We start from the raw sequence: 18,149 nt of genomic DNA on the forward strand, positions 1-18,149 counted from the left end.
ACTTGGCAAAGGACACAACTGTGGGGAGGAACTGACTTTGGGGAGGTAAGACAGGGGGAGTTTAGCCCCCTCTTGCATGCCGTATTTTCCCCAACACCTCACACAATTCGATTTTTTAGGTCAAGCTCATCCTGGTCCGTTTCTGCACATCCTTGTGAAATGTTTTAAAGATCTGCATGGAACTGTGTCTTTTGCATGCACATTTTCCATGATGTGTGCCCTTTTGTGTGTGTTGTATGGTTCTGGTGCAGGCAGCTTTTCTAAGCACCTTATGTTGCCCAAATGCTGTTCCCTGCACGCTCTTCTCAAACATATACGCTTCACATGCACTTTCCCTCGTGCACGCTGGAAGTTGTCCAAAATGTGGACGTTGAACTCAGCTCTGGGTGGTTTCTCTAAAAGGATGAGGAGTTGCAAATTTGCTAAATTATAAATTTATAATTAAACTTTGAGAGAATTCCTCATCCCTAATTAAAGTTAATATAAATAACTAAGTAAAGCATAAAGGTGATTTAATTTTCAGGTGCCATCCCATGCATGCTCACACAGGAATATAGAAGTAACAATCCAAACTTTCTCAAGCTAGCTATACTGACTGGAGCTATAGGGATGTTCTGTCTAAACATGCTTAGGATTGTATCCTTGGGACAGCTAAATGCATTCCTTCACTTTCATGCCTTGCTACTCTCTTTCCTCTTGTCACTGTTGTGCTAAAGATTACAGATGTCTTGTCTGTTGCTGCAGAGACAGAACTTAGCTGGAGAAGGATGGATCTGACTCTGTCCACCTCTGCATAGCTATCCATCAAGCTGCCATGCTGAGTCGCCTCTGCTCAGCTGGAAAGGCGTGGGCTGCAGCTGGATGGGAGGCCACATGTGGAAGCGGAGGTTGGACCCAGTAGTCCTGCAGGCCCCTTCCACTCCTATTCCCGCTGCAGAGGTACAAAATTGGCCACACGGAATGTTGGAAACATGCCATAATCTTCAGCAGAAATGTAGTATCAAGAGGAAAACATTCAAAGGAAGGTGGGTTTTGAAATCTGTTCATTTTCTCAGGCAGCAATCCTGTGCCCACTTACCACTCGATGGGGCTTTCTTCTTGAAGACGAGCTCTGTGCAAAGCAACCTTCCCCAGCCTGGTGCCTTCAGGATCTGCTGGACTTCAAGCCCCGGACTGCATGGTTAACAGTTAGGAGTTCCGGGATTGAAGCCCAGAACATCTGGAGGGCGCAAGGCTGAGGAAGCTGATGTCGAGAATGGCACGGTTACCCATAATGCTCCTCAGCTGCTTTCTTCTGGGCTGCCTCCTTTCCCAGTATGTGATCTGTAAGCTGTCATTTGTCATTAGTGACAAATGTCACTATCAAAGCCGCCTTGATGGAAGTGTCTTACCTGTGCTAAATGGATCGTATTTAATCACTTGATGATACATATAAAATGACATTATGTGCTATCATTTATCACCAGCTAAAATATGTATGTTTTAATGGTGATAGCATCCTTGGGGACAGATATTTGAAAAGGAAGCGTATCCTGTGATTACCCAGGAAAGAGAGGCAGAAAATGACTGAGGGCGGCCTCCGCTCATGGCGAGCGCCTGTCCCAGCACAAACGTGGCTCCCAGGGCCTGAATTAGGGCAGCCAGCCCTGGTCCCGCCCTTGAGCGGAATGGAGCGGCTTCCAGGATGGAATGCACTTACCAGAAGAGGGGGAAGAGGCATCAGCAGTCCCCATTGGAAAACAGCGAAGCAAATTACTGCTAATGACATTTCTCTTGCATTTTCAGTAACAAAAAATGAGTCTGCTTTTTATTGGATTGGACTATTAATAATTCAAAGACTTCACACTCAGAGACACACTCACACGATTATCTCATACACACAACTACTGCTATTAATAATAAAAGGTTACAGTTGCATCCCACCTTTCTTCCTCTTTCAAGGAAGCCAAGGCTCTTCTCTCCTTTAGTTTATCCTCACAACAACAACCTTGTAAGGGAGGCTAGGCTCAGGGCCTGTGATTGGCCCAAAGTCACCCAGTTGGCTCCATGGCTGAGCAGAGACTCGAACCCAGAGCTCCCAGTTCCCCAGTCCAATATGCAGACCATTATAGCACACCTGCTCTCAGCAGTGTCTGTTTTAAAGAAATCGTTGAATATTTGTGCCTAATCAGCAAAACTGTTACACTCTGGGTTTCTAACCACTTAGAAGGAAACATGTCTGCACGTAAAAGCAACTTGCAAAACTGGGTTCACACATTGCATGGTTCACTCACGAATTCACCCTGACACATCTTGTCCTATCCGATAATATCATTCATCACACCACCGGCCTCAAACCAGGCTGTAGTCACAGGCAAATCATTCTGTGGAAGAGCGAGTGGCCTGGATGAAGCCGTGCCTCTTGGGAGCCAAGATGTGCCTCTGTGCAGCCCAACAGGGTTCAGATGAGGACCTGGGAGTCAGGTACGATCGCATGCAGGCTCTCGTTTTTCTACTCCTAGGCTCACTCCGTGTTCCCACCAACACCTGCGTCCCTCCCACAGCCCACGCATGGCTTTTTGTGCACATGCACCCACAGACTAAGGCCAACATCAGATGTGGCTGCCTGCAGCCCTCCAGACTTGGAGGACACAGAGGGGGGCCCAGCCCTCACACATCGCAGTCCGCTCGGAAAGAGCCGTCCGATGCTGAGGGGAGGTGGAAGGGCAGAAGGGGGAAAGGACCGGGCTGTTTCAAGGTGACCCAGTGAAGTTGCTCAGGCAGAGCATGGAAAGGAGGGAGACCATCCCGGGGTGAAGGAAGAGGGGTAGAGAAGGAGTTGCTTGACCCTGAGGAGAGGGCAGGCAAGAGCGCGGAGTGGCTGGCAAGCCGCTGGTGTCCCTGCTATCCAGCTCCGGAAGGGATCTTTCTGAAAGGGAAAGAAAGAGGAGAAGTTTCAGCTTGGATTCAGCTCTTCACGTGGCCCAATGCTTTCCCACATCTCAAAGAGGAGGCCCCTTTGACCTAGACTGCTCTGTGCCTTGTTAAACTTTGCTGAAAGGACTGTGCTTTTTCAGGCTGGTAAAGAAGAAAAGAGCGAGGGAGAGGCATCCCCGTGAGGGAAGATAACCAGCACCCAGTGGTGGGCTGGGGGAGATGTTTTATCTGTGATCGGGGGAGAAAGGGCTGAGGCGTCACTGGGGTTCCTGATTCGCTGGCGGAGCCCGGCTCTTCCTCTCCACCCACACCCAGAAAGAACCGTGCTGCCGGAAACAGTGGGGTTCAGAGCACTCTTCTGGGGCTGGACCCACCACTCCTAATGTCCCTGTATCCATCTACGCATTTAGCAGCCACGGGAGCAGGCCCTGAAGCATTTGCCCCTTTTTGGGGGGGATGTATTGTGGGTGGAAAAAACCACATTTTTTCCATGTGCATTTTCCAAGCGTGTGCATGTTTTCAAATGCATTTGTCTTGCTTTGCCAGACACCTCTCCAGCATCTCTTAGTTGGTCCAGTGGAAAGAGTAACGCTTGACAGCCAAAATGAGGTGTGATGGTTAAGAGTGCAGGACCGGGACTCAGGCAATCAGACCTTGGGCCAGTCACGGGCTCTTAGCTGAGCCTACCTCACAGGGTTCTTGTGAGGATAAGATTGAGAGGAGTAGAAGAATTATGTCTTAACTCAAGACGCTTTGAGTTTTTGAAAGGAAAAAAGCCAGAACAGACATACAACAAAACAATAAAACAATAAAAGGTCACACTACTCTTCCTCTCTTGTCAGTTGATCTTAGCAATGCTTAACTCAGTATGGACTGTGCCCAATATTCTTTGTGCTTTAAAGCCTGTGGCAGCAAAATAATACACCTAGCCAGATCTCATGATTATGGAATTTGGAAGTACAGTAAATTATGCAGTGGATAATGATTCTTTGTACCCATGTAGGATTAACCAGAACTGTCTTCCACATGCTTTGCCTTTTGGCAACTGCTTCCATACGAAGTTTTTATTGTGCAATCTTCTTGCCTGGTTTTTGGAATTTTATGGCTTTAATCTCTAACCTTCCAATATTTTCTCACCATTTTCTGTCTCTTTTTCCTTACCATAAACAACTTGTTAAGGTGAGAAAGATACAGGTTGGTTGATAGTGTTAAGTGTTACGTAAAGCCCTCCATTTGGAAACACTGTTGTCCTTGGATTTAGACAACCAGAAACCTTTTTTGCCCTACTAAACAATAGATTTCCTCCTGTTACTAGATTAGTAACTCGATTAGTGGAAAATTTTGCAGTGGTAAGTTCAGTGAATTTCTCTTAGCTGCTGTTATTGATCTGAAAGATCACCATTCAGCCGAGATGTAATTTTATATGGAAGATAGATTTTGTCTGTCAGTGATGGCAATGTGGTTTTACATTTGATGTTAGCTGCACCGGGGATTTACCAGGCCAGACAGGTCTAAATGTTTGCAATACAATAAGTTATGAATTAGCAATGCAGGAGAATTTCCCACACTGTTTCAGATACTAATGAATTTATTGCATTCAGATTTTTGTTTAAGAAGCTGCTTTAAGAATGCCTGGAGTATTCTTAAATACTCCAGGCATTATTCCTCTCCCCTCCACACTCTTATTCACACACACAAGATTAGATCGTGGGGTCCTCCAGTGATAGTAAATTGGGAGAGGGTCGATATGGACAAAAGGAAGTGCCTCATCATAGCACATTGTCAAAGCAAGGAAGATACAGAGATGCCACCAGTGTGGATGGCTTTAAAAGGGGACAAAGACATTCATGGAGGGTATCTGCTAATAACATCCACCATTTCGGCCAACGTGTCTGTCAATATTAGGGATGTGCTGAGCCTCTCCAGAAACAGGTTCATACCTACCAGTCAGAATTCTTCTAGCTGTCCCTCTCCAAGGAAGCAAGCTGCTTCTGGAAGAAGTCCATGAGGGTTCACAGACCCCTGGTGGGCAACTGGAAACCATCTCAAGCTGGCATTCCCAGTGGCCACCCTCCCTCCCTGCTTGCCTCCACTGGTGGCAGCAGCAGTGGGGGGGGGGAGTCCAGCGAGCAGGTGCCCTGGCTGCCATTCTTGGTGGCCAACCGTGGTCCTGTTGGCCCCCTTCGAGCCTCTCCCCCCATGTATGCCGCAGCACCTGGTCCAAGTGAAGGAAGAGCCAGAAAGAGGAGAAGGCGAGACGTTTGTCATGGGAAGGATATTCTGGCCAAGGCAGGCATTGCATTTCCATTTCAAAGTGACTGAAGCAGGAACTGCCACTTCAACTTCTACTATTCTATGATCCTAAGCCTCTTGGAAAAACTGCCTTGGGGCCTAGTTTGCATCACCTTTAACCCTCTCTTCCACCTTCCTGTTCTTTTTTAGCATGCAAGAGAGCCTTGAGGAGAGGTCCTTGGTCATGGGATTGAGTATCCTGGTCCAGGTGGGTCTCCAACAACTCCCAGCATTCCAACCCATTGCAGCTGATGTCACCCAAAGTCCAAAACACCTGCCTGGGCAAGTTGGGCAAGGTTTTTCTAACTGGTGCCCCACACCACAAGTCCCCATGAGTGTAAATTAGAACAGACCTGCAGGGGATTAACTTTCTCCCTACCTTTTAACACCAAAAAGTGAAAGATTAGAACAGAAAAGGAACAGACTGTTCAGTAAAATACAGAGATTAGATTTGGGTACTGAATAAATTCTATTACAGTAAAACAAAAAACCTTGACAAATGACAGATGATGAGTCAAAGGGGAACTGGGATAATGATACCTTGGGCTGTAATTGCTCAGAGCAGGTGCCTGCAGGTGCCATAAATATGGGGAAGAAAAGGAAGAAATAAAAAACAGTGTTATTGGTCAAATTGGCGCGAATGCTTAATGAGGAGAGGAGAAGGGGAAAGGCGAATCATAATGGCAGGACCAATTATTTTGCAGCGAGCTACGTGCTGTGGATGTTCCCACAAAGAAAGAAAGCACCCACGGACCTGCCAAGCCAGCGTTCCAAACGTACCAAAGGGCAACATAATTTGGACAGGGGAAGAAACGCAGGGATGGTTACCTTGCGGCAAGAGCAAGGGACAAAAGGTGGCTGTGTATTGGTTTTGGGGGCCCACCAAAGTTGTTTATCATGTGAAATGGTGGGAAGATTCCTTTTTCCCCAGTGGGAATGAACCTTGTCTTCTGAACTGGGAGACCTGCAGCCCTCACGGGTGTGTGTGTGTACTAGAGTTTAGACACTTGTAGTCCAAGCCTATGCATGTGGGTTAGACAAAGCATCTTGCTAAGATCTGTGCAAGCTACTCCCCAATAAAGGGGGAAAGATGGCCATTTTCAGATGAGTTTTTCCTCTCCTGCCTTCAGACACATAGACACATAGCTTGCCAATCCAGGCCATTGGCTGAAGAGGTGACCCCGATCCCAGATGTTCAGGAAGTGCCGCCTTGGACAGCTTCTTTCCCCTCAGTTGGATCCAAAAGCAGACAAATGCTGTTTCTCCACATGTGGTTGACACTTCCGGGTGTATGAGAAAGGTTTTCCCTGTCCAGAGATGTCTGTCACCCAAACCAGGAGAGGAAGGGGAAGGAAGCTGAAACAGGATAACCAGGGACAGAATAAACGATTACTACCTGGAGGTGGACTTAGTGGCTGCAGGGCAGGATGGGGAAGCTGGAACGCTCTGCTTCTGCCCGGCCACCAATTCGTTGCTGGTTTCCCTGCTTTCAGGCCATTTCTCCCATTCTGAAAGTATGCAAGGTCTCTCCTGAGGTTGGTTACCGGCAGTAAGCTAAAATAGGCAGGCAGTTTGGGCATTTGATTGGCCACACACACAGTGTGAATGTCACCCCTCTGAGAAGGAATTTGGCTCGCCAGTGGAGAAAAGTTCTGCAACGCACAGACGGGGGCAGGCCTGCTCTGCCGAGGTTTCGGTGATCTTGGCGGAGTCTGGATAGGCAGAGCAATGCACAGAAACACCCAGGAGGCATTTCCAAACATAAGGAAAGCCAGGCAGAAGGGCAGAGGCCTTTGAAGAGGTCGGAGAGCTTTAGGTAGTGAAAGTATGGAAAAATATATCAGGATATAGGAATGTGGAAGGAAGGGCTGTGGACAAGGCATGCAGCGTGTGAAGGTAAGGACAGGTGCGTGTGTTCTGCAAGGAAGCCCACCTAGCTCTCATGGGCTATGCACAGCGAATGTACACCAAGGTCCCATAGCCAGGGAAGCTCCTGCTGCTGGGATAGCCAGAAAATGGCCAGGGCACGTCTGTGACCACTCCCATCAGTCCCAGCCCAGATGACACTCAGGGATACTCAAGGTCCTCAGCGAGTAAGAACTGCACAGGTTCAGTACGCCAGCATTAGACACACCCAAGGAAATCTTGCAGGAGTGAAAGAGAATGGGGCTCCGCCACAAGGCCTAACTGACACATCAGGAGCACAAGTGTGTATCTGGTGACCACCTTGTTGAGGAAGGGCTGCATCTTCCGGAACTCACAGCAAGAAAAGAGCCGGGCCGGGCCATGGGGAGCTCCATTGCTGATGTCTTCTTCATGCTTCCAGACCGAATGTCTTAAGATGAGTTGCCAGAAGGAAGTTCATAGAAAGAATCATAGAAGAGTAGAGTTGGAAGGGGCCATGAAGGCCATCGAGTCCAACCCCTGCTGTTGCAAGACACCACGTTACACCATCCCACTCAGATGCCTGTCTAGTTTCTTTTTGGATGCTTCTAGTGTGGGAGAGCCCACCACCTCCCTGGGCAGCCAGTTCTACTGTTGTATTGCTCTTGAGGAAGCTTTTCCTGATGTCCAGCCTGCATCTGGGCTGTCACAACTTGAACTGGTTATTCTGTGTCCTGCACTCTGGCATCAGCAAGAAGAGACCTTGACCTCCCTCTTTGTGACAGCCTTTGAGTACTTCTAGAGGGACAGAAGATCACCCATCATCTCGCAGGCCCTTGCGCCCACTCTCACACAACCTATCCGGACGATCGAGAACTCCCCCCTGAACAATCTGAGAGGGTAGGGGCTGCTGTGGGAAGAAGACTCTCCCTAAACGTCCAGACCATTGCCCCCTTTGGATGATTTTCCTCTTTCTGAGCAGATCTCCACACCCCATTTTCTGGCTGTCTGGGAAAGTTTGCAAACTGTGGGGCTTTTTTCCCTGTGGATATATGTGTAGGGTTCTGCCCTACATTTGCTAATTCTAGCGATATCTGTTAATTATTCTCAGTGGCCTCACTATGACTTCCATTATTTTTATACCCAAAGTGGCTGATTTTGTCAGAATATATCCCCACCCCCCATCAAAAAGCACGCACGTATTTTCTTTTCTTTAGCATTTTAATGAAGTACTGTGTTCTCATGACGAGGGGATTTTACTCACATAAACATGTCCCACAGAATAATTTAGGATTACTTCTCATTTCTTAATGCTTCCATGCTATATTTTCTACAGCCATCTGCCAAAGCCTACCTTTGCCATCTGTTTGGAACACTTGTGGACAAAGATGGATTTGCTCCCTCACACAGAACTGTGAAAATCCACCGCAAAACCGAACTAAAAATAATGGAGTCACATCCTTGTGTCGATACTTTCTAGGTGGAAGTTTACATTAAAAGGATCGCTTTCTACTAGAACAGATTTTAATAATCTGTTTCAAGTCAGATCGCTCTTCAATATCAAAATTCTCATGATTTATTAAAGTATCTTCTCACCTTTTTTAGCCTTAAAAAAGAATGTTTCTTCGACTGCTGGGCTGCCTAGGATGCCAAGGGGGCAAGGATGTAGTCCCACTGGGATCCCAGGGGAAATACAAGCCCCATCCCATAATGGACGACCTTCTCGATTAAGGAGAAGCAGTGTCATTTAGAGTATGTGGGAGCTGGGAGAGCCAGATTCTAATCCCCATTCAGCCACCTGGAAGACTTTGGACTGGTCATGGTGAACCCGACCTACCTCACAGGGTTGTTGTTGTGAGGATAAAATGGGGTGGAGGAGGAGGCTGTGATAAGCTGCCTGGAGTCCTCGAAGGGAAAAATGTGGGACAGATGTGCAATGAGTTGATACAACACATATGTTAATCACCTGGACAGCACCATTTAAACCTGCCCGGTGAGGGTCAGCGTGGTGTGGCTGGGCCAAAGACCCGGGAGACCTGGGATCTAGGCCCCAGTCAGCCATGCAGCTCCCTGGATGACTCTGGTCCAGGCAAAGACTTGCGGACCAGCCTACCTCACAGGCTTGTGGCTGCATGGATAAAACGGAGTCCCAGGTTCCTTGCAAGAAGAGGTAAAGTGGGATATAGCGAATATTCAACAGTTCCCCAGTAAAGGGGGACAAGTCGAACATAATGGAAAGGGAGTGGAAGAGCTACTCTAGTGAGCCCCTGCCACTGCAGCCAATGCCGTAGTCGGGGTCGGCTGGCGGGCCTTCCTAGCATCTGGGGGAAGTGGCAGCCAGCGAGGCCTCCTGGCAGGGGTGCAAGCAAGCAGGGCAAGGCACGGGTCCACCCCTGGATTTGGATGCCTCAATTTCCCCACGAGAGAGGCAGACGTGTCTCAACTAAACACAATGCTCCCCATCGCAGCTTGCAAAAACGAATAGAAATGTTTGAAAAGTACGGGTTAGGTCCAGGTTTAGTCGTATTTAGAAGAGTCCAGTGAAGTCAAGGAGATTGAGGCTGGTTTTCCTGGGTGCACCTGCCTGAAACTGGGACCCATGGCTGCAGGAAAGCAGACAGGGGTCCAGGGAACTGACCTCCAATTCCTGCCCCCACAAAAAGGATCCCTCATAACCCCCTTATAAACCCCTCATAAAGTTCCCCTCGTTGCAAAGGGTCTGCCTTAAAAAGGACTAAGTCAGAACCCAAACCTAGGATCTGAAAGTATGAAATCAAGTTTGTTCATTTCTAGGAGTAACTGATCTTTCCAGTGGGCAGGCAAGGGTGGACACAAGACACTTTGGTAACGTAGGCAAACAACAAAATGGTTTCCTGTGCCTGAATTCCGTGTATAGAGCTTGTGTTGACTAGAGTCGAATAATGCTTCCACCCTGGCTAACAGTCCATCTTTTCAACGAAACCGATGAACAACTGTAGGGTAGCCTGAGATCTTTCCGCCACCTCCTTATGGCAGCTTCGCACACCTCAGCTTTTCCCACCTTATGGGAACGGTGGCCCTGAGCTGGGGATTCAATCATACAGAAGGCCTGGTTCATGAGGTTGCAACCCATGTAACACAGCAACTGGCACAGAGCAATTCGTTGGGATCATTGTTAATATTGGATGAGATTTTTCGGCATGTCTCAGCATCGCAAAATTCATTAACAAAGGAATAAAATTGTCCATGATTTTGTTAGACAGTGTGTCAAATTGCTGTAGCAAATAAAAATATGAGTTAGTTGTTTTTTCTTAATAGCTATTTTCACCATTTTTCGAGGGTTGCTATTTTTCACAACAAAAATTTGTTGCTTGGATATATCTGTTTTTGAAACTTCAATATAAGGCAGTAAAATATGCATAATTATCTATTCAAAATGTGACTTTTAGTATATACCATTGAATTGAATAATTTCTCTGCCAAGACCCAGGGGCAATTACGTGAATCAAAGGAAAATTTACACTGTAATCTTGAGCATGTCAAATGGGAACAAAATTTGCCAAAATCCAGGGAACTTTTCAAAATTCACTGCTCCCCCTGACAAATGGGTGCAGTGCTTTCCATGCAAAAGAGCGTCCATGCATGCTCCTATCGGGATTAAATGCCCGGTAGGCCTGCTTCAGTGGACGGCAACAGCGTAACAGCATACTTTGTTACAAGAGATTTTCACCTCCAGCATGACAGAAGTCTCCATCAATGGCTACAAGTGGGACCTGCCACAAAATGTTCTTTGGAAAGAAAGCAAGGGGCGCCTTCCCACAGGATTTCTCTTGCTTTTTCCTGCCCGTTTTTCCTGGCTTGTGCCCAGCACCCAAGCCTTCACGATCTTGACCTCAGACAGAACTGAATGGAGGGACCCCTAGGGGCAGCATCAGCACAGAATCATATGGTTGGAAGGGGCCAAGCAGGCCATTGGTCCAACCGCCTGCTCAGTGAAGGACTCAGGTCTCCCATCCAGATTCCAACCAGGCCTGACCATGCTTAGCTTCGCTGTTGCCTTTGGTGCTGTGCCCCCAACGTTTCTGCCTGCGCCAGCCACCCTTCCCTTGCCAGCCAGCGCCCTTGGGTGCCACCCTGGGTTGGGGCACTTAGTCAGTTACCGAGGTTGATACTGGTTCGATGTTGGTTTATGTGTCGGGTTTTTCTATTAGGGTTATTGTGGATTTATATTGCTATTTTGTTGTTCTTTGATATTATTGATATTTGATAATGTTTGAAATTTCACTGGTTAGAGAAGTGGGATTATATCTAGGGCTGAAATATACATTAACTGTAAAGAGAATAAGATAACAACCCAGTATGTCTGATGTCTTTAGAATAATTATTGGTGGAAAATAATAAAAACTTGAAAACTGATAATGTTTGATATTTGGAATGTTGTCCATGGGGTCTCAATGGGTCGGACACGACTTCGTGACTAACAACAACAACAATTGTTCTTTGATATTGCATTTTTCATTTTCATTCACTGTATTATGTATTATCTATTTTAGATTTTAGTATACTGTTTTATTGTGTGTTGAGAAATTGAATTGTATACTGCCCAGAAACCCAAAAGGGCTATGAAATTGAAATATAAAAATTACTTCTTCACACAGTGAAGTAATGGAATATGGAATCCCAAGATGAACTAATGGCCACCTGTTCGAATAGCTGTAAAAGAAGATTAGACAGATGCCTGGATAAGTCTGATATCATGATACACTGGCTCCTGGATTTAAGACAGCACGTTGGGGAACAACGGTGTCCATGTGGGTTTGTTGTTGTGTACTGTCTAATCATTTCCAATTTATGGCAACCCTATGAATGAGAGACTTGCCAACTGATCTGTCTTTAGCAACCCTGTTCTCCACTCATAAACCCAAGACTGCAGCTTCCTTTATGGAATGCATCCAACTTGCTGTTGGCCTCCTCCTCTTCCTCTGCCTTCAACTCTCCTAGCATTACGAGATGCTAGAGGAAGTCTTGCCTGAAGTACATGGCCTCATATTGCCTTTGAGGGGATCTTTCTTCACTGCAATGTAACTGGCAAAGATTAATAATACCCATGAAGTCTGATGATGTTGCTTTACCTGTGTAGGCTCCAAACATACAGTCATAAAGCAACAGACTAGAGAAAAACAGAGCCGTGCAATTGTATCGTCCAGTACCAGCAATAACCAGCAGATTGGAGTGAATGGGTTTAGAATCAAACAAATTAAATTTTAAAAAGAGATGCTGTTCGCTAGGATGAATCTCAGGACAGAGGCACTACCAAAGAGGGATCTGTGTTTAATAACAAATTGCTGCGATTTACGGACACAATGAGATCAAGCCTGTTTTGCTGAGGTGCCTATAGTGTAGATTCACAATTGCTGCAGCTGATGAAGGCAGCAAAGTCAGACTCTGCTTGGCTGTTTCTCCAAGTGGTGAGGCGTTCCAGAGGCTCAGCCCTTGCCCGCATTTAGTTCCTTTGGAAGAAGGTCCCTTTAGAGCGATGCTTTGTAAAATTAGCCTTCATTTACGCATGCACAGGTTATGATCCACATGATCACCATGTGAGGGGGTCCCCACTTATCAGACATGGTGGGTTGCGTTGTCCAAGTGCCCATTGGACTTAATGACGATCAATAACCACTGAGATGGGTTACTGGCGAGGTGTCTTCCCAGCCTTGATCTATGTGTCACGACACCCCAGCAAACACAACCTTGCCAAGTTCACACATGACAAGAAGCTGCGGAGTGTCCCCTCCCTCCCGACGGATCTACGCCCTGAGTGCTCAGAAGGGAAGTGGCCTCCATGGTGGGTAACTTCATGGGGCAAATCACCCACATTTGTCTTCCCACGGCAGGCAAACGGGGCCATCAAGTGAAGGAGCCCCTAGAGCTGAGTCAGCTTGCTCCATTCATTGTTAATGCTGCACGCTTCTGTGGCACTCCCTTGACCACCTGTTGACATATATCGGGAAGGATTCTCTGCATTGCTAATCCATTTCTGCGGAGCATTCTTACACATGGTGGCCAGGAAGGCAACCCTTTCTGTCGAATGCCAAACAGACATTGATTCAAAGACTGGAGCAGCAGGAGAGGGAAGGTTAGTCATCCTGCAACCCTTCCCTGGACTTGCGGAGGCGTCACGTGAGGTGCCTTTGTCCACCAGCTATGAAGGAAGTTCCAGCTGCCCTTCAAGCTCCCTTAAACCTTCCAGTCCAAACCTCCCATTTCGAGTTCTAGGAATTCCAGTATAAATTTAGAGTTCCAGAAGTTAAGGAATCACTGTTTTGCTGCAGCTCAGCAAACAGAGGGCTTTTCTTCTGAACTGAGAAATTGTTTCCATTGAAACTCCTGATTGTTGTAATTTTAAGGATGTAAAAGATCTGCATGAAATGCCTGTAATTATCTGTGACCTTATCTCTGCAGCTGGCCCTTTGGGGGAGCACATGCAGAGAATTCAGGTGCTAAAAATATTGTTTTTAACTTGGCTAGCTTTTATTCTTATGACCCAGTTTCTGTGTCTGTGTCCTTTAAGAATGGAGAAACACTGTGAGAACGGTTAACAATTTAGGGTCCATGAATACTGGCACAAAACCTGACTAGAAATTGCAGGATGACTCACCAGCTCCGAAAGGAGGCTCAGGACTTCCCCAGCTCCAGCATCTTTCATGCGACTTTGATCTTTAAAAAGGACAAATTACTGTGACAGTCAGATGGCACTTGTGAAGCCTAAACAAGAAGAACAAGCCAGATCGCAATAAGCCTTGTCTGGCAGTGACAATCCTGTGCGAAGCACCTGGGCAGTGAATTCTCCGAGCATCCCTTACATGGAGAAGAGCAGACTGCATCCTTTCCACACTAGAGCCTTCTGGACCCTGGATCTCGGCTTGGAGGGCACAGTCTCTGGGGACAGACCAAGCCCAAACTATTATTCTGCCCTCCTCTACCTTCCGTCCCAGTTGTGGGGACCTCTCCCAAAATCTCGGGAGACCCAGGGCACCTATAAAGGTCAGGAACACATATTCTTTATTTCCATTTAGGGTGCAGTGTGGTGCTTTCTGCTTCAGGTGCACATAAGCCTCCAAACCGTGCCTCCGAGGTGCAGCACCTCCGCCAGGCCTCCTGTCGTGTTTTTGACATTGGCTGTTATTGGCTATGGGGAAGGGGAGGGAAGGCAGCTGGGGCACAGGCTCGATTTGGTCAGCGCCAGACTCTTGCCCTGCCTGCCCCTGGCATGCCCCTCTCCACCTCTCCAAGGAGCAGTTGTGTCCTCAGAGAGGCAGTCGGGGTAGTTCTTTGCATATCCGCTGTGAGGAAGGCCAGGCAGGGCTCAGTCTTTGCAGACCTGGCTCCCAGGCTCCAAGGCTGCAGGGCCTCAGCGGCTCCCAATAACCCCATGGCCACCAGGCAAAGCTGGGACCCCTGGAATTGCACCATCAATGGGCTTACGATTAGGCAATCCCCTTCCTTCCTTCCTTCCTTCCTTCCTTCCTTCCTTCCTTCCTTCCTATCATATTTTTCCCTTGTTTTGGAAAACTGTTCACTGTTTTCATGGGACTCCATACAAGCTCAATAATAAGCTTTTTCCAATCAGTTGTAAGCTTCAGTCACACGTGACAACTCCATTGTGGGTTGCTACTGAAACAGGTTGTTGTGTCACACAAACCTGGGTAGATTTTTCCTGGGTCTCTTGTTTGTGGGCAGCAAGTCATTGCAACCATCCATTGCACCAACGGCTGCAAGGGTTGTTCTACTCGCGGTGTGTCACTGGGTTACCCAAACCCGGGCAAATGACCCCATTGCAGTCATGGGGAACCTGCTACGAAGCCGCTTGACAAGAGCAGCGAGCCCCAGAGGCCAGCGCTGGCTGCCCGGGAAGCCCCAGGCGGCACTTGGGCAGCTGTCACAGGGTCTGCCCCCCACTGCCCCCTGCTGCATTCAGGAGCAATTCTGGGCTCAAGCAGCTTTCAGGGGGAAATGTGCAAAAAGCACTTTCCATTTCATTGTTAACATTTTCTTCTTGTTAACATTGCTTTTAAAACTATTTTTTTTTTAATTTTAAAAATGGAAGTCTTTTTTCTTATTTCCCTTGAGCGGCTGTGGGGACTGAAGCCTCAGCTGGGGCCATGTCCTGAGGGCAATGCCCTGCTACTCAGGCGAGCAGGTCCCAATCCTGGACATGGAGCAGAAGCAAGTTCCAGCTGGTTTCCCCACTTTGGTTTCTCTTGACAGCCGTCTAAAGATGAGCCCAAAGGAGATTTGCACATGAGGGTGGAATATTCTGGGGTTACGGTGAGGTGGCCCTCCTTTCCCGCCTGTGCTCCCCAGCTAGTCCACACACTGGTGCACATTTAGCGCCTCCAGAGTCTGAGGGTGCTCAGCCAAAGAACCCCCCTTTTTCCTAGTGAAAAGTTTTGACAGTAAGCCATCAAATCTCTTGACCCCTGCAAATAGGGAGTTTTGCCAGGACAATGGGCAGCTTTTGGGATTAACTAAACATACAAGTACAATCCTATGAATATCTAATCAAAAGTAAGCCCCTTCTAGGGCTTCATCCCAGAATTGCCTGTGGTTGATCGAAAGATCGCCGGTTCGAATCTGCACAACGGGGTGAGTTCCTGTTGCTCTGTCCCAGCTCCTGCCAACCTTGCAGTTCGAAAGCATGCAAATGCAAGTGGATAAAAAGGTACCACTTCGATGGGCAGGTAACAGCGTTCCGTGCACTTCGGTGTTTAGTCATGCCGGCCACATGACCACGGAGACTGTCTGCGGACAAACGTTGGCTCCCTCAGCTAGGAAACGGAGATGAGCACTGCCCCCTAGAGTCAGGCATGACTGGACTTAATGTCAAGGGGAAACCTTCACCTTTACAGTTTGATTTGCTGTTATTTGCTGGTGATGAGCAGCATCATCCTTCCTTCCTTGCTTGTTTTTATACTGTGCTAAAGATAATTTGAAGCCAGCTTTGCTGCTTAGGGGGGAATAATCACATTCTCCAAGCTGGTTGGTAGCCTTTTGCTTTGCAAGCCCTGGTGGGAATTGTAGCATCCAGCTTTTTAAGCTTGCTTGGATTAGGAATAGTGGCATGTCTTTTCCTCTTAAACCAATCTGCTTCTGTTTGCTTGAGGAGTGGGTGGATTTTTCATGCAGTCAGAGCCTGTGGTCATGCTTACTTTTGTGTAATCCAGCCTTCCTTGTTTCAGAGTATGCATTTATCAGGTGGATTTGTTTTCTTGTTTCTGCTTTTATGATATTTAGCCTACTTTGTACAATCTGAGGAAAAGGTTGGATAGATGTTGCCACGTATGTCCCTGATTAATATCTGGAATAAAACAATGCCACCATTTACAGAAATCAGTTAGTTTAACTTTGCCTTTAGCTAATCTAAGTTGATAAGTCATTTTTACTGTCATGGCAGGAAACAGAAGAAGGGTAAAAACAGAAGAAGAAAACAAGGCTGATTAAAGAAAGTAATGCAAGAAAGAGACTGTGTTGTGGGGAGTACAATAGTAGCCATGCAAACAGAATGTTTCTGCTGCTGCTGCTGCTGCTGTTAGAATCATAGAATAGTAGAGTTGGAAGGGGCCATGAAGGCCATCTAGTCCAACCCCCTGCTGTTGCAGGACACCAAGTCACACCATCCACTCAGATGGCTGCCCAGTTTCTTTTCGAATGTCTCCAGTGTGGGAGAGCCCACCACCTCTCCAGGCAGCTGGTTCCACTGTGGTATTGCTCTGACAGTGAGGAAGCTCTTCCTGATGACCAGCCTGAATCTGGGTTGTCGCAACTTGAACTGATTATTCCATGTCCTACACTCTGGCATCAGCGAGAAAAGATCTTGACCTTCCTCTTTGTGACAGCCTTTGAGGTACCTATGGAGGGATATCATGTCCCCTCTCACATTTGCACTTGAGTGCAAAATCAAGGTATTTAGGGCACAGTCTTATTTGTGTTTTCCTAGAAAACCAGTCCTACAATTCCCAGCATGGGCTGGGCTGCTCTGGAAGTTATAGGGCTGTACTCTTTCAACAATTAATAACAAACCAAATAGAGCAGCCAAAGCGCAAATTGCTTGGCAGAGGAGGAAGAAAGTGATTGGAACTGGATCTGATTTCCAGCTCCGGCTCCAGAGAAGAATGCCCTTTTCCCCTTTGTTCTTTTCATAGAGGCAGGACAGCAAACGGTGGCAGTGAGGCCAGGAAGTGCAGAGCAAGAATTGTGCAAGGGCGGCCCCGGCCAGCCACATCTTGGGTCAGATGGCTTGACTGGCTCCACCCTCCACACCCCTGTGGTCAGCCGTGCATTGAAAGCCAGAAAAATGCCCCCTCCAAAAAGCCCCGTGGGGCACAGGATTGGGAAAAGGGAGAAAATGGAATGCAGCCTTGTGGCAATAAACCTTTTGCAATGTCTCCAATCACTGAGTGAGTGAATGAAAGAAAATAAATTCCAGAGGAAGCCATTTATGCCGCAACAAGCATTCTCACTTTGGCGTTGGTGTTCCACCCAAAGTCTGAAAAGCCCAGGCTTGCAGGCCCTTCCTTGAACCCAGGGCCCTGGCAAAGCCCAGTCTCCCAACCACCTGAATTAAACTTTCAATCTCATCGCCAGTGGTATGAGGAAGTGGAAATGCTCACTAGAACTGAATCTGTTTCTATCTTCTCACTCCTCCCTGCCTTTTCTTGGTCACTGGAGATGAGGCATCCCGAGCATTCGTGGTCTCAGAAATGGGTGTGGGGGACTCCCTGCTTGACCGGGCTGGCAATGCTCTTCCCCTCCCCAAATTCTGAGATGTATTGCAGAACTGCACAAGTTTTTCCAGCCAGTCACAGCCGACAGGTCATGTTTCAGGTCTGCCTCCAAGATGCTCTCACTCTACAACCTTCGCAAAGAAGGAGACGGTCTTGTGGAACGCGGCAATGAAATGCAGCATGGAAATATAAAATGGAGGCAGAGGACAAAAACATCCTGAAAGAAAGAAATGGGGGGGGGGCGCAGAGATGGGGTTCTAGAGACCTTCTTACCTTCTTCCTCTTGTGGGGAAGGTG

Source organism: Varanus komodoensis, unplaced genomic scaffold, assembly GCF_004798865.1.
Source record: "Varanus komodoensis strain SLA01 unplaced genomic scaffold, ASM479886v1 scaffold31, whole genome shotgun sequence".
NCBI classification, from domain to species: domain Eukaryota; kingdom Metazoa; phylum Chordata; class Lepidosauria; order Squamata; family Varanidae; genus Varanus; species Varanus komodoensis.